General features: G+C 36.8%; 1 long non-coding RNA gene across 12 annotated transcripts in view; it reads left to right on the top strand.

Moving 5' to 3' along the window:
- The first annotated feature begins 3,304 nt into the window (after positions 1-3,304).
- The window catches only part of LOC110192771 (uncharacterized), a 64,023-nt gene continuing 51,809 nt past the window's right edge, over positions 3,305-15,518 (top strand). For 3 of the 12 annotated variants that reach the window (XR_013485310.1, XR_013485315.1, XR_013485314.1), the window contains exon 1: positions 3,306-3,517. This is a non-coding gene — a long non-coding RNA (uncharacterized LOC110192771). Of the gene's footprint in view, positions 3,518-5,196; positions 5,246-9,016; positions 9,087-15,518 lie in introns of those variants that run through there. The other 9 variants (XR_013485312.1, XR_013485313.1, XR_013485317.1 and 6 more) reach the window with 8 other exon arrangements.

Below are 15,518 nucleotides of genomic sequence, written 5' to 3'. Positions count from 1 at the left end.
ATCAAAGATGAGAGAAACAGCTAAACATACATACGAAATAGTACTAAAAAGCTATTTGTGAAGCATTGAAAATAAGACTTTTCCCCTCAACTTACAGGCGCCACGAAACCAATTTCAGAAAGAACCTGGGGCTCTCACATTTTTGTGTTCAGAGTGTCAAGGAGGAAAAATTACTTGGGATTTTATTTTTAAAGTTCAGGGAATGGGGGGGCAGATGAAGGGAGTTAGATAAGAAGGGAATGAAAGTGACGTTGGCTACACCAGGTGATTGGTCAACCTTGTAATAGATGCCTCTAATCAGTGACTGTATTTGTCGTGGTTTAAAAAATTTATAATATTCAGCTTTCTGTTTTTTTTTCTTTTGGGGGTTGAAGTTTCACAGGTATGTGGAATTAACTTTTAGTTGTTCAAATAAAGTATATATAGGATGCTGATCCCCCCAAAAGTAACTATATTTTATTGTCCTCATAAAGTTAAAATACATTTTCCTGAACTTATTTGCTATCACTTGTTTTAAATAACTGTAAAGCAGAGATGGTAAATTAAAGTAGGCAATAGTCTATTTTGGATGAGGTAAAAGGTCTTTCTGACTGAATGATATGAAGGTTATTTCTAACGCATCCACTTTATCCTCATACCATGCTAACGTATGTATACATACATGTACATTCATGTCTGAAATATCCATGTAACTTATATACATCTTTCAATATAAAAAGACAGACTTCAGAGAATATGCTTCTAGATTATAGAAGAGTTGACTAAAGCGTCATTGTTTCTTGATTTCTCCCTAGCCTTCAAATAACCATTAAAACCCTCAAATAAGGGATCCTACACAGAATTAGAAATAGTATCAGCACACATATCTTTATGGGCACACACACAAGCAAAATTAAGAAAAAGAGGATTTATATAAGTAAAAGCAATTTAATTCAAGCATATACTATGACCTTCAGTTCTGTTGTGCAAAAATAATTCAAGATAGTTGTTTCAGTATGCCAGGGTGAGCGGTTTTTAAAAAAGGATAAAATATATATCTTACAAGATTTCCCCAGAACGCAATATACTTCAATTTATTAACTTTTCTGTTTGCTTTCAACTAGGCAGTCAGTGGTTCATGATTATTACATATTTATAGATTAAGATTATGACTCAAGAACACAGATTCTTTACTACGAGAAACACTAAACAGGTAAGCTAACCAAGTACATACATTTTAAAATGTGAAGAGTTAAAAATATGGAGCACCGAGAGAGATGAATACATCACCTAAATAAATTCATTAATAAGTAAAAGAAGCATTTTTTCAATATAGGCAGACGCAGGGATTGGAGATGTCTAGGCTAGCCTTTCTACCACCACCATCCTATCCACCCCCTATTCTTCCAATACTCACAAACCTGGATCTATGTGCACTTTGCATTAAATACCTTATTCAAATACATGCTGACAGAATAACAGGAAGGTTAAAAGTAGACCTATATAAAGATAGGTCTAGATGTTGAAAATCCTCTCCCCCTCTCCTGTATGTATCTCGAGTCTTCCAACCTTTACACTCTTGGCGCTATCACATATTTGACTAAAGCCCCAGTTGCTTAGATTATTTGAAAGTTGAAAAAAAAACCCTTCATAGTGGACACTAAGCTATCATAAACCTAGTAGGTAATGAGATTGCCCATACTGAGAGGTGCGGACCGTCACAGCCAAAGCCAAACTGGGAAATTCCAATTGATTAGAGCAACAATATAACTTTCACTTAAAAAAATGACACGGTAGGTGGAAAAGAAACAAAATTAGGAGAATAAGGAAACTTTTTTTTTAATCTTTATAATTTCAAGAGTCACCTATGGTATCTACAGATTTTGAAATATTAGGGAGGGAGCATTTGCCTATTATTTCTAATGCGGACTTGTAATAGAGCTGTGGTTTATATAGGAAAAGATGAAGGGGATTCCCATTTCAACTCAATAAAGGATCAAAATAATTGATTACAGGGAGACCTTAATTCTTTCCTTTCCACAACAGATATCTTCACAGCGCGATGAGCCTTTAAAAACATGCACAAGAATAACAGGTTGAATGGTAGATCGCTTTTTAAATCCATTTAGAAATTTTTGAAAACTGAAGTATATAGTCTGCTTCAGGCTTAAAATAAAGAACCATCCATCCAGCTCACTTATTAACTACTTGCTCATCAGAGGATACAGGTTACATAAATTTCACGAACAAATACTGTTTTAATATTTATTTTTAATAAACAGTGTTCTGAGTTTCTTTAGTACATAGAAGAATATGTTTGTGAACTGTAGCTAATTTTACTGAATAAAAAAAAAGATGACAGTAAGCAAGTCAAGAAAGAGGGGGGTGGATTTTGAAACGTCTTCATTTGAGGTACATCAACTGAGAAAAGACATCTCCAAAAACTAAATTTTTCATACGATTGTTATTATTGTTGTTTTCAAACCTCTCCTTACTCTCTTTATTGCAGATGTAAATTTATTTTAATGAGAATGGTAACCTTTCATTTAAAAAAAAGTTGGAATAAATCTGTGTAATTCTAAAAAAGGGAATGGATTTTCCTGGTTGAAAGTCGCCTAACAGTGCTGTAATTCTTTGCAGATTAAATCGCAATATGAAGACAACATCGAACAAATACCGAGTTTCACTCTGAACTCAGTGGAAACCAGTTACGTCTAACAGAATTCATTGAATTCCTCTTCTCCCTGAATATAGGATGTGTGTGTTTTTCTCTTCCACCACACTGAAGCACCATGAATAGGGAAAGTGGCTCCTATTGTGTCCCTCTGAACTTCCAAGTCAATGCAATTTTTAACCACTGGCTTGTGGTACTTTGAAAATCACCAGGGGCTGTCAGAGTTGGGTCCTCTGAAAAATTTACAGTGCTAAATCAGAGCATATGCTGTGAGGGAAAAAAATTGCTTAAGATTGGAGCAAGTACAGTATCTGTCTGCCCCCTAGTGTAAGGCTCTTATCTGCCTAAAATTCAACTTTAAAAGAAAAGGAGCTCTTAAAGGGAAACGACTTTTGGCTCATGTATGCATACGAGAATGAAACTTCTGTAGGTTTTAATCTGATTAATTCTTAAGGATTTAAAATTAATTGGCCTGGGCATTGCTGAACTGGACCATACGATTTTAACCTCGGCGTTCACCACGCCAATGCTGAATAGGAATTTTTTTTTTGGATTGGGTTTGTATGACTCCCACTCCCACCCCCCTTCTTCTCTCTCTCCTCTCTCTCTCTCTCTCTCTCTCTCTCTCTCTCTCTCTCTCTCTCTCTCTCTCTCTCTCTCTCTCTCTCTCTCTCTCTCTCTCTCTCTCTCTCTCTCCTTCTCTTCCTCTCTCCCTCTCTCTTTTTAAAATGAGGAACCGTTCCTTGAATGTTTTGTCAGAGCAGAACATTGCTTCTTAAGTCAGATCCGCGCGGTTGCAATAAAGAGCAAAAAGATAAATATTTGCTTTAAAGCTGCAAGCAAACTTCACCACACCTCCCGATGGTGAGTACCCTTCTTCTTGCAATTGTACTACTAGCTTGAACAGAAAGCTTTCCTTTCGAGCTGTCGTTGCGGATAACACCCAGACAGGCTTGACTTTTTCTAGTATTGCTGTCAGTTGCACAAGGTTGCAAAATTAAATGCAGTTTAAAATGTAACAGTAAATTTTGATACTTAGTTCAAGCCTGGTACGTCGTTTGCTATATAAAACGAGTAGTCTGATGCCTGGAAATACAAGCTTTAGTGGACTGGTTCTTATTTTTGCATTATTGTAGGAAATGAGTTTATACAGCATAGTACTTACTATTAAGACTCAATCATATTTTGGCAGCTTTGCAGTTTTGTCCCCCACACCCATCCCACCCCACCTCAGGACACAAGTAATAAAATACAGCAACGCAATGCATTGGATTTACTTCCCTTCTCCTTCCCCAACCTCCTCAAACCCATGAATAGCGATATCACATATGTTTGCAAACAGGTTTTTAAAAAAGCACGAAGTAATATAAAATCACACACAGTACAATAAGAAAGTAAAAAAAAAGAAGAAAAAACTATAAGTAGACATACCAAAACCATATTTGCCTTGTTCAAGGTCCCAAACCGCTTGCATCTTCCTTCTAAACTGGAATAACTCTCCTTTAGTTTGGCAGGTGAAATAAACGCTTTGTTTGCCCCCTGAAAAGACGTGTCTTTGGTAATTAAAGAGAATCTCCTTCTTGGTATTTATCTAAGCGATTGTGCAAACTGATAAAAAGTAGGCTATAGCCTTCAGGGAAAAAGAGGAAAGGTGAAAGAAAAGATCTTCAACCTCAGGGAAGTGCTTTCCATGTATTATTAGCTTTCAGCCTTGGAAAATACTGAACACTAACTTTACACCGACAAGGTTTCAGGGAGCTTTGTACATAGCTGCTGAGGAATGCACGCCTCGCCTTTAAGAAAAATCCCCCAAACCTAAGGTAGGAGATGCCTTGAGTGATCCTTGTCTCTCATCTCATTCCTTAGAAGGAAGAGTACGTTGCTACACCTTGTTTGGGGCTGGAAAGACGAGACTTTAAAAACACCCGTCCAATTGAAAAAATCTCCCAACTTAATGAGTTTAGTCGTAGGATGTATGAAATGATTTCGAGCCTCAGCAGAAAACCGCAAACAACTATAGGCGATATTGCAAAGAAAGATGAACACAGGCACAGCAAAATTACACTGTTTGGGGTCGGGAGGGATGTAGCCTAATCCTAAAGCAAGTTGGAAAAAAAAAACTGAGCTGGGGGGGAAAACACATCACAGCAGAGTGGCAGATCCCCCTCTCCCTCGATCAAAGATAGAACTTTAAATGGGGGTCAACATTTTTCAGAGGAATCCGTTTGAACATTCATTTCTGCTCTTAACTCAAGCCCCCAAAGAGATTCCCTCCCCCCCTTTTGGATAATTTTTCTCCCTGCCTCCATTTTGTAACTTCACAAAATAGGAAATATTTAATTTTTGATGATTCATTTGAGAGATATAGGATGTCCATTCCATGACCATAACATGAATACCCCATAATCATATCACCCCTCCCCCAAAAAACCCTGATGTAGAACCACTAATACAGTGGATCAAGAAAATTCAGACTAAATTATATTGCATTTGGCAGTCTAATACAGTTTTAACTAATGGATTTTTTTTTGTTTTGTTTTAAGAGAAGAATAATGGTGAAACATGGATCTTTTATTTTAGGAAACTGTTATGGTAAGATGTATGTCAGACTTGACAAATGGAACAAACGTTCCTCCACTGTTTCTTGTCCTTGTCTTAAACAGGAATTAAGTTAAACACAGTGCTGAATGTTAATTACATGTTTACTGGCTAATGAAAATTACAAATGGTTTTGCCACCTCAAACAATGATGAAAACTATGAAGACACTGTAATTATATACTTTGAGGAAAATAACTCAGAATATTGATCATAAGAAGTGTAAATCTTTTTTTAAACTATTCATTAATACCATAAATATGGTCTACAAAAGTTTTCTTTGTGGTTTGCATAATCAGTATACGAAACGGATGGGTGGGAGAAAATGTTTCTGAAAAAGGTGGTGAACTATTTCCAATGGAGTACACTTCTGTAATTCCAGGGTCTTCCCACTCCCTCTCCCATTCTTACCCCTCCACCCTCCCAGCCACACCTCTGCCCCTCCCCCTTTACCCCTAGGAGGTCCGGGGAGAATTATGAAGGTGTGATGACAAGCATTGAGGTTACAGTTCAGGTCGAAATGATGTCATTCCCTGCTTTCTCCTGCTCCCCCTCCTTCCCCCAACCATCTCCATAAGGCTCCTGCCCTGAAGCTGAGCATCGCTTTTTTATCCAGGTCGATTAAGTCGGTCATTCTCTGGTGATAACCTGGGTTTAGTTGGGCCAGTCTTACAAGGGAACTCACTGAGGCACAGCGAAGGAAACTTGGGGAGCTTTAGATCTCCTTCAAAGGTGGAGTTAGTAATTCATTTCAAAAGGGAAAGGAAAAATAAAGGTAAAGTGGCAAATCTCCCAAGAGCCAGCTAAATTCCCTCCGTTTTTTTTTTTTTGTTCTTTAAACTTTGGCCCATCTTGTAGTGATAGCTGCCATTCTGATCCCCGGGGTCAAAGGTGAGGACTACCCTAACTCTAAAAGCCTGCGAATGACTAAGTTGGAAACCTGGGCTACAATCTTAATAACCATAATGACCCAGTGATTAAGAAGGGAAGGCTTGTGAAATATGGAAGGGGGAGGGGAGAGGTTGGAGGGTAGTGGTCACAAAACACAATGTGGTTTTTTTTTTTAATAAGAGCAATATTAAGGATTTTTAAAAAGTGCTCTATGGTTGTGGGACTGAATTCTTCTTTTTCCTGAGAATTCCCAAGGCGCTGGTCTTTGTCTTAGAAGAAATGGAGTTTCTGAATGGTGTGAAAGGGACAGAGAGGGTCGCTTCAAATCGATTTTACTTGTCCTTTCTGTCTTTTCGGATCAACGCCCTTCAATGGACACAGAGGTGCTCTTTCAACCAAAAACTTGTGCGACATTTTCTGCCTGTATTGGTACTAAATACAATAAACGCTGGGCAGATTTTTTTTTCTCCAAAGCAAGAAAGCACTCTAATTAAATTGTTTTATATGGACAGTCAAGACAGACCAATTAAGTATGCATTAGTATAAAGATATATTCTTGAGATAAGGGCACTTTAGAAAACATTTCTAGAACAAAAGGTGGGATTGTAGAAGGGGTAAGTCTTATCCCTTGGAGACTCTCACACCTTTCCCCTTCCCCTTAAGTTTCCTTTCATTTATCTATATATCTATCTATCTATCTATCTATCTATCTATCTATCTATCTATCTATCTATCTATCTATTTATTTTTCAGACCTGCAGAGGGTGAATGAAAGTGATGTACAGAGGCTAAGCCTGTTGTCCTGCCAGCTAACAGGTGGAGATGATGGTGGGGTTGTTTCTGCCTCTCAGGTCTTGTCCCCCCCCCCTTCTGTACTGTATGCCTAGACTCTGAGATACATAGACAGTGATTCATTTCCTTCAAGAATCACAGCTCAGACCCTTTACTGGTCATGGTTGGAGTGTCCCTGAAGAGTGCTGGAGAGGTTATAGTCCTGTGCAGTATTTTCGATGAGGCTAAGCATCTGGGGTGGGGAGAGCAACTAGACCATTAGTCCAACAGTGACTTCCTTGGCAAGAGGATCTTTTTTTTTTTTGGGGGGGAAGAGGTTGGGGGACATGAAGTAGATGAGGTGAGGACAGGAGAGAAATGGGGGGATAATGTAGCCTTTTTATCATCCACCACACTATAGCCTTCTTTTGCCATTACTTAGAAAAAAGTGTTGATGGATGGAACACCTTGGAGCGAACCTTAGCTTCTCTGCTGAGAGTGGAGATGATCCCTGAGTTAGAAATTAAAACACCTACCCTTTCTAGTCTGTCAGTTGATTCAGGAGATGTTTACTGGGGATAGGGGTGGGTGAGACAGAAAGGTTAGTGGTAGAAGTAGGGGTATGGAAGAGTAGTTATTCAAAGCTGAAGCAGCCCTGGACTGGATTCTTGGACCTCTGGGTCTCTCATCTCCTCTTCCTCTCTCCTCCCTCCTTTCTTAATTCCCAACAGAAGAATTAGATAAAAAGTAGGGAAGGTAGGGGGAGGGGGGGTCTTGCAAAAAGGAAATGAATGATTTTGAAAGGTGGTTCAAGATATCCATTTTATACCAAGGCTTTGAAAGTGTTAGAAGATCAGAGAGGAAGAAAAGGGAAAAAGGCAGCAGGGAGTAGAGCTCGAGCCCTCCCTTCTCATGGAATAATTCAGCCCTTGCATAGGTGGCTTAATGTCAAAAGTAAAAAGGTTTAAAAGACATTTTAAAAAGCAAGTTCTTCCCTTTGCTGGTTCCATTCGAACATAAATCAGAGCCCAGAAGAAGAAGAGAACTCATCTAAACAGAGCTCAGCAAGTCTCCTCCTGGACAATGAGAACCTCCTGTTGGGCTGGGTATTGATCAGGAGAGGAGCTGAAGATGTCACCACACTAAATATTTACTGATCACACACAAATAGCCGGGACTTGAACGATTTTCTCCTGTGAGGAGAGCGCAGAGAGAAGGGTAAATCATTTTATTAGTGTGTATAAAGCAAAGAGCACACTCTGGGTTGGAGTGTTTTAAGATGTGTCTTCAACGGGATGAAAAGAGTTAGAAAATCGATATGAAGTGATTAGAAGCCCCCATAGTGACAAAGGGGCAGGGAATTTCATGGATTTGGCTACATCAGGAGGGGGGAAAATCAAGAAAGGAGAGGGAGAAACTCTTTCACCACCTCCCCGCCCCCCGAAAAATATTATAAGCTTTCTTCTCCCTCCACCGGACAGCTAAAGAGGGCTAAGAAGACGCTGGAAAAGAGAATCCTAAAATCTGTAGCCAAGTAACAATTAGTTGTGGACGCAGGGATGTAAAGGCATCAGAAAGGCAGAAAGCAACTAGGATAGGGAGAGAGGTCTCATAAAAGCCAAGGTTTACTATAGAGTCTGGAAACAGTATGATGCGAGGTGGAGGTGTAAAACGACAACAAAGCCTTGGAATAAATGCCTGGGAAGTTTTGAAAGAAACTTGCAAATAACTCGACATTGACACGAACCACAGAAACTAAAGGAAATGATCCCAGTTATACCTTTTTTTGTTTGTTTGAAATAAGCAATCGAGAAGTCATTCTGTCCCCACCCCATCCTACAAAACAAATAAGTCTCACAAAACAAGTATACCATTTTCCCCACCCCCAATTTCAACTAAAAGGGCACAGTAATTCCAATCCACTGCAACCAGCATGCCCAAATCTTTGGCATCTTTCTTATTGATAAAGTCCTCCCTTTCGACTTCCCTTTCTTTCCTAGGCGCCCCCCCCCTTCCATTTCCAATGACAGCTCAGTCAATATTTCTTAATATGAACAAACGCCCCTGCCCCGCTGTAACTCTGTCCCTTCGTGAATCTTCAAAAGCAGTAGCAGACTGAGAGCGAGGGAACTCCTCTGGGTGGGATCAAAGCAGAATACCCACTCGGCTTTCAGGTATTGGGAGGGATGGAGGGGAAATCGCTTAAGTCAAGGACTAGCTCCCTGAGTCTAGATAGCGACATGGCAGCAGGCAGCGAAGCCCGGGCCAGTTCACAGGGCAGGAAATCAGGTTTGGGTAATTAACCTAAATCCTAGTGATGAAAACCCTTTTCTTGCCACAAGGCTGAGATGCAGAGGGGGCAAATTGATGTAGGCGCAGCAACTTTTAAGGAAAGGACTCGCTCTCTGAACTTAGCAAAGCTTCCTGAGTGTTTTTCTGGTAAGGAGAGAAAACCCTTATCCGAAAAAGAAAGCAGCAGGACTGATGTGAAAATGGCTTTTCACTTCTCTAAGTGCTAGTGTGGCTACTGTAAACAAACCTTGAAGTTAGAAACAGCTGCAAATAATCAACTGGCCACTAATTTCTGCGGAAAGGGAGGGGGATGGGAGTAAAAAGGGAAGGGAAGTATTGCCTTTTCATTTTTCTCCTTCGGACCGCCGGCCTCCCCCCCTCCCCATTCTGTTTTCCCCCCCCTCTAAAGACATTATTGTGATATTTTTTATTTTATTTTTAATGTTTTGTTGGTTGAATTTTTTTTTTTAACCCTGGGGGAACTAATGCAGACTGTCCTGGTTGGCTCATCAGAGCATCAGGAAAGATAGGTACAGATCCAATTAACAGTTTTCCATAGCTAGAGTTTCCCTTCCCCCCCCCCAAGAATCCCAGTGGATTTAAAGCAATATGTTCAGGTGTGAGGTAATGAGTGCCTATAACTCCTTTCACTATAATCGTATAACCTCTTTACCTAATTCCTTAGATTGGAGATAGGAAGACTCTGACCTTGAGGTTGTAAGGAGCTTGGTCTCATTAACCCTTCCTAGTCCAAGACAGAGCTAAGGTTAACCATACTAATCTACAAAAAAGGGAATGCTGAAAGGGAAAGGAGAGGTCAGCAAGCAGCAGTGAACTCAGTCCACTTGCAAGGGTTTTTTTAGTTCTCTGCCCTGCTCTTCTCCTCCTACCCCCAATGTATGAACACAGATTTCCATGAAACAAACAACAACATTTTTCACCATTAAAAATACATAAAATAAATTTTAGGGATCAGAAAATATTAATCAGTAAAACATTTAATTTTCTTTAACTGAATGATATATTCAATGTTTTTCATGTTTCCAAAATGTATGTAACAGTAAGTTTGGTCTGTGTGTTTGTTTGGGGGTTTGGTTAAAAAGTAAGACACATTTACCCTCTTCCATTTAAGTAAGGCTATTTTAGCATCTTGTCAATAGCTAAATTATAGCCATAAATTCTGAGTGTGATTACAAAAATATATTATACTGACATTAAGCCTGGTGACACTATAATAGGTAGTTATACTATAGTTATGTGAATATATACAAGCCCATAATCACAAAGATTAGCACACACCCATATATGTGCACACACATTTCTTATTATATGGAACTGTTTTTTGAAGCAATATTCACATATTAATGCTTTGTATATTGTTGTCTATACATTTGTATAGAATGTGTATATATATGCATATATCCATAGATAAATAATGAGGCAATGTGAAAATATTTTGGAAAGATATCTTCAGAAACATTTTTGTTAGGGTTGAAATGCAAGTTTAATCATTTGGTTATTGATAAAGTTAATATGCCTTGTGTAATTTTTGGAAAAGGACCTCACAAATATAAAATGCTAATTTCTTGTGTGAGATATTCCAGCAAGTAAATTATGTGTTCTGCTTAATATTTGTTTTTTAAATGCCCTTTTAAAAAACTTTTTACTTTCTAATGAATTGAAGAATGTTAATAGTCCAAGTCATTGAGAACACTGGCACTAAATGGCTACCTGATCATTGAACAAAATCTGACTTTGACAACCAATGCCTCATAACATTAAAATTTCCAGGTAACTGTTCTTAACGGAGAAACACCATTTTGGCATTGATTTCTGCTTCGAGGAGGACTTAACTGAAATATTACTTGAACATTTATAACATGTATTTTCCTTCTTTTTGAAGATGTTAATGGTGAAGTCTTTATAAAGACATCCTTTTATATCATTTCTAAAAATCATTACTCAAACTACTGAGTGCCTAGCACTTAAAAATAAAGTTGTTAATAACACAAATAACCAGATAAAATAATATTGCTAATTGGTTGAATGTCAATGAATTAAACAAGAACAACAAAAAGAATTGATCTGAATCAATTACACTTATCAAAAAACTCAAGGTAAATTTCAGCTGCTAAAAATCACTTAAGGAAGAATTTCCTTTCCTATTATGGCCTACAGGTGACTTTTTAAGAATTCAGATGCATATATCAGCATAAGACATATAAGAAGAGGCTCAGAGAGATAGTGAGACAAATACAGATTCACAGCCATAACAGGAGAAACACTATGTGGATGCAGAATGTTTTAATGAATTACATATCTAATTATGCCTCTCCCCGACAAAAATCTGATTTCCTTGAAATGTGGCTGCATTTTTTTTTAATCTTAAAAGAATTTCTTTTGCTGAATTAAGATGGGCTGTTTCACATAACATTTAAGCCCCAGTCCATTTAAATTATTAGCTTTACAGCTTAAACATATTATCTTTTAACAATCTTTAGACAGCTTTTAAAGATTTTAAACACATGGTTAAGTGTGGTACTTTTCTCATCAGTCCATTGCAATTTGTAAGAAATTAATCAGTCTTATCCAGAAGAATTCTCTGGGTTTGGCTGAGGTAAACTGGATGAGATTATATCACTTAAAATAGTTAAAGCTAAACTGAAAACATTAAGAAGAGGGGATAACCACTTAAGTGAAAAATGATAACGATGGTATTTCTTGACAAGATCACATTATATAACAAGTCAGGAAGAATAAGTTTAAAAAAATAGTACAGGCTGTTTTACTCCAGCTTATATATTAATGGAAAAAATAGTCATGTAGAATTTTATTTCTAAAGTTTTATTGGGAAATGTTCATTTCTACATAAGACATTTCTCTGCGTTTAAAATATTTGTGGGGAATTCAGAAAAAATATACATAATAGGGCTTTTTTTGCATTCTTCTGTGAGTGTGAATTGTGTTCAGTCACTACTTTTCTTTCACAATGATTTTGACTGATCTAATGGCCTTTGGAATATAGTGTTTTTATTTAAAATATATTATATATGAATGAAAAACAAGCCCCTTCAAGGAATCAGGCCATATTTTATCAAGTGCAGTTTAATGCTCAGAACCTGAGGAATTATGTACTTCATGTATTCTGTGAAATCATTTTACTCTATTACAATTTCAATTGGCATGACTTTGAGTGAATATTTCATTTAAGATCCTTAGATGTCCTTCCTCTATTTACCCTGGAAATACCTTTAATCTGTTTTTGATACTTATCTCCTTTAAAAAAAATCAGTCAATTTGTGATTATTTTCTATCTTCTCATTTCTTCCTTAGAGAACAAGCAAAATCTAATTACAAAGGGAAAAATGGTAGTAATGTGTATTCTGAAGTTACTGTACCACATAAAATTTTCTTAATAAAATAGAAAAAATCCTGTCCTTTCTAAATTAAAATAGGGCAGATGTTGGGTATGGTTCATATTAAGTAGCTTTAACTCCCTTTGCCTTGGGCACTAAAGTGTCTGAAGTTTTTTTCTTCAAACTGTCTGTTGCTAACAGAAGGACTGAATGAATATATATGTATACACATATACATATATACTTACTTTTAGAGATGTATACTGCTTTGTCCATAGAAATATATTATTAAAATATCAAATAATATTAATTTCCACGATTTTATTAGTAGACTCAGGCAAGAATTGATCTCTTACTGCCAAAGCAAGATATTTATTAGTTAAAAAGAAAAAAAAAACATGTAAAACATTTCTTAGGACAATGTATTAAAAACAGAGACTTTTAAAGTGTAACTTATTTTATAAAGGTTTTCATCAGAACACTATCATAACAGAAAACATTTCAAAGATTTAAAAAAAAGACCTCTTCTAAGGCATATGAAACTCAAGCAGGTATTTAAAAAAAAACACACTCTCTATTAATTATAAATATACCTGGCAGGGGGTGGTGACTTAACAACCTTCCTATCTCAAATATTTGTGATGCTATGAAAGCATTAATGTGTTAAGCAAAGCGTAATAATAAAATATATTTCCATATAACATACCAAAGGGATTGATTTGAATGAGAAAGTGATTAAGAAAAGTGTTAACATTAAAAAAAATGAGTTTAAGGAAAGTTGTTGTCTATATCTCTATGATGTCAAAGATTGTATTTGATCTACATTTGGAATGAGTCAAATAATGGTTAAGATTACACAGTATGCCAGTCGGACCTTTGGAGCTAGGAGTGAAGATGACAACATTTAGAAGTAAACTTTGTTGAAAGTTAACCTAAGTTCCCTACTGAAATAGGCCTTGGAGGTAAGGAAAAGGAAAACTGGATATAGTCATTTTCTTTCCTTTCTTTCTTTCTTTCTTTCTTTCTTTCTTTCTTTCTTTCTTTCTTTCTTTCTTTCTTTCTTTCTTTCTTTCTTTCTTTCTTTCTTTCTTTCTTTCTTTCTTTCTTTCTTTCTTTCTTTCTTTCTTTCTTTTTTCTAAGGCATTACTAACTTTTATGATGTTTTCCCCTCCTCTACTATCTGTCTTTGTGCCTCCAGGGCCAGTGAAAGAACATTGCAGATCCTAGATTGCTTTCAGAGTTCGCCTTCCCTGATGATGGATTACCATGTCAATTTAAACGGCATAGGATTAATTTGTTTCAATGATTTCTCTTTAGGCTGAATGCCAGCCCTTTTTTCTATCTCTCTCCTTGCTCTTCAGAACAAAACACACACACACACACACACACACACACACACACACACAAACACACACACACACATTCTTTCTATATTCTACTTTAAGGAGAAAATAATAGAAATAGACAAGTTAGGTGTAATGTTACAACACAGTTATAGGTTTGAGTGTTTTTATCTCATTCAAGGAGTCTGAAGCATACAGTCAGTCACATTAAAATAAAATTGGAGTTAACATTTATTCAATAAATACTTGTCTTGTAAGTAATCCAGTTCGGAGTGCTTTTGACACATAAGGACTTAATTTATCTTGGATAACAAGTTATTAATATGGCACATTTAAACTTGCTACCTACAATAAGGTCATTAGATCTATAAGATGACTCACAATCATTTCAAAGTAGTCCATAAGAAAGAAACACATTTTGAGGATGTATACCTTTTTTTAATCTGTCTCTCTCTGTAGACACTTATCAGTGACAGCTCATGTATAGTAAAAATTCAATGGAGATTTTTGAATACTCAAGCAAGCATGAAGAGGACTTTGACCTATTAAAAATGAAAATTGTCAGAGTTTTCATTTCTTTCTCTCTCTGTCTCTCTTTATCCTTCTTCCTTCCTTCCTTCCTTCCTTCCTTCCTTCCTTCCTTCCTCCTTCCTTCCTTCCTTCCTTCCTTCCTTCTTTCCTTCCTTCCTTCCTTCCTTCTTTCCTTCCTTCCTTCCTTCCTTCTTTCCTTCCTTCCTTCCTTCCTTCCTTCCTTTCTGTCTTTCTGTCTTTCTGTCTTTCTTTCTCTTTTTCTTCTTCCCTACAGGGAACAAAAGGAAAACACTGTCCAAATTCAGTTTATTTGCCCAACCAGGCCTATGAAAATGGCAGAAAACACTTGATGCTAAGACATTCAAAATAAATCTCATCAAACTTACTACATGGACTAAATTTATAACCAGCTCACAAATTATGTTCCCTTAGCAGCAAAGAAAATTTGAATGTAAGATTCTTTTTGTGATGTGGTTCTTTCTTACTTCCCTGCAATATGCCTTTTCTTATATTTGGTGTGAATAGAAAGAAGGGTTGCAACCTGGAATCTGAATATACTGAACAAATATGGTTATTAGTAGCCCAAGACTTTTTTTTATTGTGTTTCTCTTTTTACCACTTAAAAATATTAAAATTATTTTTGAGTGCAATGCATTGCATTAAAATATAAATCAAATAGATCTTAGGGTTTTTGCTTATACCAGCGTTTAAAAAATAAGCAAAAATTGGCTTCATTTTAGCATATCTGTTCTATCAAAAAGGATGTTCAATTAGGTTTCTAAGGCACTAAGCAATGGATTCTTGGATGTTTTACTTTGTAAAAAGTTATTGGTTGCTTTTCCCACAGAAAACTGCACATCTCCAAGAAACCAAATTTTTAACGTTCTCATTGAGAAAATGATGTTACACAAGCAGAAAATTCAGGGAAAAAAAGGCTAATTGAATGAAGAGAGAATTAGGTTAAAAATCGAGTATGATCTAGTATCACATTTTCACTAGTGTAACCTGAAATGGAGGTGTCTTCAAGTCCCTGGTGATGCCAGAGTGTTTAGATGTTGGGCACAGATGGAGACACCTATTGAAA

The sequence above is a fragment of the Phascolarctos cinereus genome, unplaced genomic scaffold (genome assembly GCF_003287225.1).
Source record: "Phascolarctos cinereus isolate Bilbo 61053 unplaced genomic scaffold, phaCin_HiC Scaffold_3;HRSCAF=262, whole genome shotgun sequence".
Lineage (NCBI taxonomy): Eukaryota > Metazoa > Chordata > Mammalia > Diprotodontia > Phascolarctidae > Phascolarctos > Phascolarctos cinereus.
Note: the sequence above shows the minus strand (reverse complement) of the source record. Positions and strands in the feature narration are given on the sequence as shown.